An 8023-nucleotide genomic window follows, 5' to 3' on the forward strand; every position below is an offset into this window, starting at 1 on the left:
TACTGAGTAGGCAACAAATTATGGTGAAATCTATTAAAAGAACATTGCAGCCCTGTAAAAATTTCCAGAACTGGAATTGAACTGTGGCCAGATACATTTAAGAAACTAAATCTAATGTGACAAGAAACAGGAATTGCTACATAAATGCATTTAGTAAAATGAACATTTGAGAGGGGGAAAATCACAAGAGAAATGGAAAGTCTGGTAAGACAAAAAGCACATTGCGACCCATGAGGTTACCTGGAGGGCAAAATGCCGGAGATAAAAGATGAGGATCACTCAATGGTCATAGTTTTAAAAAAGAAAAGGAGTAGGGTTCATCAGGGTAGGACAAATGAAGACGGTTCTTCTTTCCTGTGCTGCCAGTTGACAGAAAAAGCATATATAAGAGGTGCAGGAAGAAGCCGAGGCAAAAAAAAAAAAAAAAGTTTTGGCCTCTTTCTACCAGAAAGAAGCCCATTTTTAGCTCCCTGCCATACCTAACCCAACACCCACGATGCTCAGACACCCCACTCTGAGAACCCTCTCCTTGCAGGCCCAACAACAGGCTGCACACAAATCTTGCCCTAGCACCTTCCCTCGTCGTCCCCACTTCTGCGAACTCCTTCCAGAATCCACTAAAGTGCTACAATTTCTGATGGTTACTGTCCTCATTGCAAACTTTCCTCTCAAATTCTCCTGTGCTTGGGCTCTGCCACCCAATGTAGCACTTAATTATGTACAGTCTAGGTGTTTCTGGGATTATTTTACAATGCTGGTCTCATAACAAGAGGAAAGTCACCTGGATACATAAACCACAGGTCCTGCTTCCACCACCTCACCGTGCCTGATGCAAAGGTGCGCGCAGCCAGGGGCAGCTAGCGGGAGAGCAACCCATGACCTGGGGTCCTCTGTATGGGTTTTCCCCTTTGCACCTTACACACCTCTGAACACGTGCAATTTTAACTCTCCCCCCAGGAACAATCTACCACTGGCACCTGGTCATCTTTTGATCTCAATGGCTCTCCTCCTTGAGAATCAAAACCTCAGGGAAAAAAGGGAGATGAATTGAGGGGTTCAAATGTCAAAGCCTGAATTGACTTTGCTCTAAGAACTGCCCTCTGACAACCTCAGAAGGATGTTCTGCCTTGTCCTATAGGATTCTAACTGCCATGCTGCCTTTGATTTGAGACTTGCCAGGAAGTCTAGGGAGCATTGCATTTTTTGCCTTTTTTTCCCATTCTATCATTCAACAAAAAATTTATGGAACACCTATTATGTATGTCTCCTAGAAACTATCCCAGGTACTGGGAATACAGCAGGGACTAAAACAGTCAAGGCCCTCACGGAACATACATTACAGTGAAGAGACAAAATTAACAAGCTGTCAAATAATGATAAGTGCATTAAGCAAACAAAACTGGATAATGTGAAAGAGAGTCACCAAGAACCACTTCAGATTATAGGATCAGAAAAGACTCTTGAGTCTGTTGGAGAATTTCCTAGGGAAAAAAAATCTTTTCCTAGAAAAAAATCTTTTTAACTTTTAATTAAGTTAAAAAACAATTTTAAACTTAAAATTAAGTTTAACTTAGATGTAATTTAAGTTAAACAATCTTAAATTGCTTAACTTTCTAAGCAATTTTTCCACTTGCATATTTAAGATTACTGTCTTCGGGTCATTTCAAGGTGCAAATGAGGGGTCAGTATTTCCAGATTTCTGCTATGGGGCATCAGCACACACCTAAAGACGTAGAAGGAACAGAGCAAATTACCCTGAGATGTGGCCATCACTTGTCCTTAAGACTGAAATACAGAAGCCATTTATTCGGGAAAGAGATGACAAGTTCATTACAATTCAACAACATCTGCGTTGTATTTCTTCATGTAACAGTGTGTTGAGTACCTATTATTTTCTCCGTATTGTGCATATATTGGGGCAAAAAATTAAATAGATTTGGTCTAGTTCTCTGGGAGTATTCAGTCTGTGGGGAAAGGCTGATGTTGCATAAGTAATTTCAAATTTTAAAAAAATGTTTATAAGAGGAGATGGACAGGATAATGGAAGGGGCTGGGGGTTAGTGCTGACAGTGAAGTCTTCCCCAGCTCATCTATTTTCTTTACTTGACAAATATTCACTGAGTGCCCACTACAAGTCAGGCACTATTTTAATCACTTGGGAAATATCAGTGAACAAAACAGGCTAAGCTCCCTGTTCTCATGAGAATTACATCCTATGGGGGCAGAAGACAATACTAAACCCAGTAGGAGAATTATTTAATATTTCACAGTAGGGAAGTGCAATGGGAAAGAGGAAAAGTAGGGTAGGGGAGGTATTGGGAATGAGAGGGAGGAAGGAGCCCTGCCATTTATGTAGAGAAGTCATCAGGGACAGGCTCATGCAGAAGGTGACACTGAGCAGAGATTGGAAGGAGAGGATGTCATTAGGCAGGCAGGGATGGGGAAAGAGCATTTCAACAGAAGGAAGAGCTGACCAGATGCAAGGGGCATGTCCAAGGAACAAGGAAACCAGAGTGGCTAAAGTGAAGAAAAGAAGGGAGAGAGAGGACTAGGTGAGGAGCTCAGAGATACCACAAGGGACCAGATCTGTCTGGGCCTCGAGGGCCATTGTAGAGCCATCTTTTACTCTTAATGAACTGAGGAGCTACTGCTGCGCTTCAGGAAAGATCCACCCTTGGTTTGAAAAGGACACCCTAACTACCATTCATGCTCTAGTATATACGAATTCAACAAACAGACATTCGACTGATTGTGTTACTTTCAGTCACCATAATGAGATGTGTTCTTCTTTTGCCTTCATATAGTCTTGGTTACTTTATGGCTCAACTTCACTGTGGTTCATAATTTGATACTCCCAGATGTTTTCTATTGTCCACAGAAAGTTTATCATAGTCTTTGTGACTAAGCTCTAACTTCTCCGAGTAGTTTCAAGAATAGTCTCCTGCCTTCCCTTAACCCTAACTCCACACAAACGAGGAAAATTGCCAGTCAATGACTAGAAGTGCTTGCCAGGACTCTGACAGAAAAAAACGGCATTAATGCATTTCTTAAAGGTGGAAGAATAAAGCCCATTCATAAATCAAAACCAGCTCATTTTAAAACATCGCCTGCCTCCCCTCCCTCTGGGAAGGTATGGGGGCAAGGATGGACAGCCTTCTGACTGACGTGGTCCTGGGGGCGCGCCTCTGGGCACCCAGTCAAATGCCCGAATGGTTTTTGTCCTGCCAAGGCTGCACGGTAAAACGGGGCCAAGGGAAACACTTTTCGCTTGACAATGAGAAGAATTAAACGGAAATGTTAAGCTCCTCGTTTAGAAAAAGCGTTCAGAAGCATGGCACGCCAAGGCAACAGTGACCCAGATGACAAGCCGCCTTTGATGTGGCTCTTCAGATGGCAGTTCTGAGGCAGGCAGGGCTGCCCGCCACAGCCCCGGGGCCATGAAAAGAGAAAGCTCTCTCATGCGAATGCCGGCCCTGAAGCAGAAACCCTGCGTGCGGTTTTCTTCGTCAGATAAAATGAAGATTTACAGTTTGCCTGGCACAATCGCAAGGCGGGGGGCTCCTGGGGCCGCAGGGGCGTCCGGTGTGACCTTTCGGCTGCCGCCGTGGGGGCCACAGGCGTCATTCCAAAGCAGACTCCAGTCTTAAGATAGCACGTTTTGCATTTTTAAAGAAATCTAGAAATTCACAACTTTTTTGGGGGGTGGGGTGGTAAGAAGGGGAAGCTGTGCTTTATTTTTGTCTGAACTCCTAGAACTGTGAAAAATAAACAACACATCACTCCCCATAAATGCAGACTCTTCTAAACAGAAGATCTTGGAGACGAAGAAAATCCGTCCTTTTGCTAATGACGAAACTAGCCAAAGTATTGGAAGTGGTTCTCTGTCTCTGCCAATTGGTTAGCATTTTTCAGTGGTGAATTTTGAAGCTTCGAAGAATGTCAAAGTGCTAGATAGTCTGTGTTTCATCTGATTCTCCGCATGTTGAAGTCAATTCAGTTTCAAACAGGGACTGTTGCGCTGCACAACTCCAGGGGGAATTATTCGTATCATGGTCCACAGAACGTCTCCTTTGCCGTTAGTGTGGAGTTGGGGCAGAGGTGCTCAGTGGCCTCTCAAATATACACGAAGTTATTAGTCTTGGGTTAGGCAAAAAGAATACACTGACTTCCAGCATAAATTAGAAAGTGAACTGCTCTGGCCTCATTCTTTAGGAAGGTGATTAGGTGCAAAGTTTGTCTGAAATGAAAGAAGAGCTATTTCAGAGGACATTGTCTTTTACCAGCTGAGCAGCTGACAACCCACTGGGAATAAGAGACATGGTTTTCACAGTCAAAAGCGGTCACTCCTCTCCTGCATCTTCCACTGTCCCAATTAGCTAGGTCTCTTGCTGTGGGTGGGTCCCTCATGATAGCACCTAGTGACCTCTCCAGCCTCATCCCTAGCACTGCTTGTTTTACTAACCCCAAATTGTAGTCCGCTTCAGCCACCTTCCAGCTCTGTGCCTCCACGAACGCGCTTCCACTCCTTCACCATCCAGCGCTCAAGCAGCCTTCAGGACTAAGCTCAGGTATGGGTGGCCCTCAGAAGGTCTTCTTAGGAGCCCTCTCCTTAACCCACTGGTCGGCAGTGGCCCTCTGCTAAGCTAAAACACTCCTGGCATTAAAATGATCTGTCTCCTCCCCCTAAATTGTAAGTCATTCCAAATTATAATAATAGTAGTCCAAGCCATCAGCAAACCCTGCTCTGCTCCAGCAGCCCTGCCCAAGACCCTAAAACAGCATTTGCCATTAGTTGTCATCACTGCCATGGAACTACAATGACATCATCTGGTCATTTCACCTCTGTCTGCTCCAGTTTTGCTGCCCAGTATTTACCCCATGTTGTCATGACAGCAGCTGATGGTGCTGGTGGTAAGAGGACAGACCAGCAATAAAAATACTGTTATTTGTATTGTTATTACTCTTCACTCATACTACAGTATTGATTCTTGCAAACTTCCAGACATTCTTAAAATAAGCTTCGCCTCTGAGATTTCCATGGCCAGCCCTATTTAAATTAACTGAGAATAAAATTGGCCTACCTTTTAGGTGGAGTAGACCACTGCTTGTCTATCTGGGTGATTTACATTGTGATAATTGCCCATGGAGATGGAAAGGCCACCAGTAGAGATAAATTCCTGATGAGGAAAGTGTTTCAGTCACCTGAATGGTTAACTGATTCAGGGAGGATTAGCTTATGCTGCCCCAATTTATTCAGGTTTAGTTGGTACCAGAGAAGAAAAATGCATTAAATTACACTGGTCTCGCCTGGTTTCAGATGCTATTGGGTGGGCCAGATGAATGAGCCTTCTTAAGTTAGAGGTGCACGTACCAAATGAAACTGTCATTCAGAAAAGGTGCTCTCCTGGTCAGGTCTAAATATTGAAAATATGCTGCTCATAGCCTGAAGGTGTTTGCCACAGTTAAATAGCATCATCTACGCAAAAATACTTAGGAAACTGTATAGCACCATATAATTATCGTAATTAAATTCTTCCTCTCCAATGACCTTTTTCAAGATTCTTGGTGTAGGGGAAAAATGATCCATCTTTTTTATTTCTTTAACACACTTGATAGTAATTGGCATAAACCGGGCATTGGAAAAGTAAGTCTTGAATTAATGAATTGATGGCCCCTTTCTTATTTTTCACCCGCTTTTGGACAATGCTAAAATGCTCATGTTTACAGATGATTTTTCATTGTTAACATGGTAGACTATTTCTTTATAGCATTTAGATGAAGTTTTTTCGTCAAGAAATTGAATTTACAGATTACTGTGGATGGATTTCCTTCAGAGAGTTAATCTTATCCAACAGACAGAGTCATGGAAACTTCAACCAATGGAAATGGCTTTGACTGATACTTTCCCATTTTCATAGCTCTTGTTATTCACATCTATTTTCCTTCAACAAATGTTTGTGGAAGGCTAACTATAGGCCATGCATTGTGCTGGCCACTGTACCACGGGTATCTGATGTTGCATTGTGTATGCAAATTATAAGCATATATTTATTTCCTGTTTGTAAATAAACACACAGTCTGGGAAATCAATCTTTAAATGTTTTCTATGGAGAATTAAGAGTCCAGAAATAAATCCATACACCTATGGTTAATTAATTTTTAACAAGGGTAAGAAGACCACTCAATGGGAAAAAATGGTTTTTGCAGCAAATCTTGCTGAGACAACTGGTTTTCCACATGCAAAAGAATAAAGTTGGACTCCTACCTCACACCATATCCAAAATGAACTCAAAGACCTATATACAGATGCTAAAACTATAAATTCTTAGAAGGAATGCAGGTATAAATCTTTGTGACCTGGAGTATGAAACAGTTTCTTAGATATGTCAACCAAATGCACAAGCAATTAAATAAAAATTGATAACCTAAATCTAATATAAAAAAGCAAATAAAATGCTTTCTACCAAGTATATAGTTATTTTTTTCCTCATGCTTCTTATTTCTTTTTTTTAATTTTTTAAATTCATTTTCTTAATATTACATTCAAAAAATATGATGTACCCCCCACCCCTCTCACCCCACTACTTCCCCCATAGCAACATAGTTATGATGGAGCAGCCTCATAAGGACTCAAGGTGCAACAACCCCTAGAGATTAACACTCAAGTCACAGAAGCAGGGTCCTGGGCTTTTCTTCTCTGCAATGTCCCCAGTACACTGAGGTTACCAGCTGCGACTCTCATCTTCCCTACACATTATGTGGACTGTGCAGTACACAAGGTACCTGGAGTCAGAAGAATTCTAAAACATAGTCCTAGTCTTTTAAGGACTTTATGACATGGTAAAGACTTCTCTATTTAGGCAAAACTCAGCTCGACTGACAAGAGTGAGTCTATGGCAAAGGTAAAGTATGTGTGTGGCTGTGGTCTGCAAAGAGAAAATGCACAATTACCATCAAGAATAAGGTGGTATCAGACAAGGAGAGAAACTGACAAGCAAGCAGGAGGGCTGATGATTCTGCAGTTAACAAACAGTCAAGGTGCCTGCCGAGGCTTTTACTTAGGTGTACATCAAATGTCTGCACTTTACAGTGAATTTTCTAGAAGCTGGAAATTTTTGCACTTAAATAGGATGTCCATAGATACCGCAAAATACTGTTCAGGATTTGTGTCCTATCGACTTAATTCAATCTAAAAGAGAAAGTGACTAATCCTTCCTAATCAGTCAGAAGGAAAACATTTGTACTATCGCATTTGTAATATCAATATTTGTCACCTCACTGTTTTCTCTTCTTATAAGGAAAATCTGTTGCTACTTATTTGGTATACTACTGATGAAGAAAAAGAACATAATTGGGGAAGGAAAAGGAAAAGTGAGTAGCAAAAGAAAAATGTGTCAGATATTAAAGGGCAAAGTACCAGCTGGTTTTTTCATAAAAGAGTCTAGCTCTGGTAATTGTAAAACTACATGACAGTCAAATCTTATTAGTTTAGAATTCAGCAAGTAGGAGAAATAAAATCGATTTTCAGCATGGATGTGAATAATCCAGTATGTCATCTTATCTGCACTATAACAAAGCACTTAACAAGCCCTTCTTTGGCCAGGAAATCTTTGACTAAGACAAGTTGATTCTGAGTGGAATTAAATGATCTGACTGGCAAACTGTGATCGTTATTCATCGAGTTTTCTTTTTCCAGTCATAGCAGTTGTTTGCTACACTTAAAAAAGCTGACAATTCTAAGTGTCTGTGGTCAAGACATTCAAAACCCTTTCTTATCAGCTATGAAATGGTTTTGGCTTTGAAGAAGGCATTATTGAACTCATCAGATATAAGCCACTTAGATGGGTTTTACCTCAAAACAACTTTTTCTACAACAAATGAATATGATACTATACTAAATAATTTCAGGATGAGGGAGGAGGAGAAAAAGGAAGAAAGAGAAATAGAGGGAAAAGGGGAAAAAGTAATATTTTACATAAGGTAAGATATAAAATACTTTTTTTTTTTGGTCTTGGGTTCTAAT

The sequence above is a fragment of the Dasypus novemcinctus genome, chromosome 11 (genome assembly GCF_030445035.2).
Source record: "Dasypus novemcinctus isolate mDasNov1 chromosome 11, mDasNov1.1.hap2, whole genome shotgun sequence".
Classification (NCBI taxonomy): Eukaryota; Metazoa; Chordata; class Mammalia; order Cingulata; family Dasypodidae; genus Dasypus; species Dasypus novemcinctus.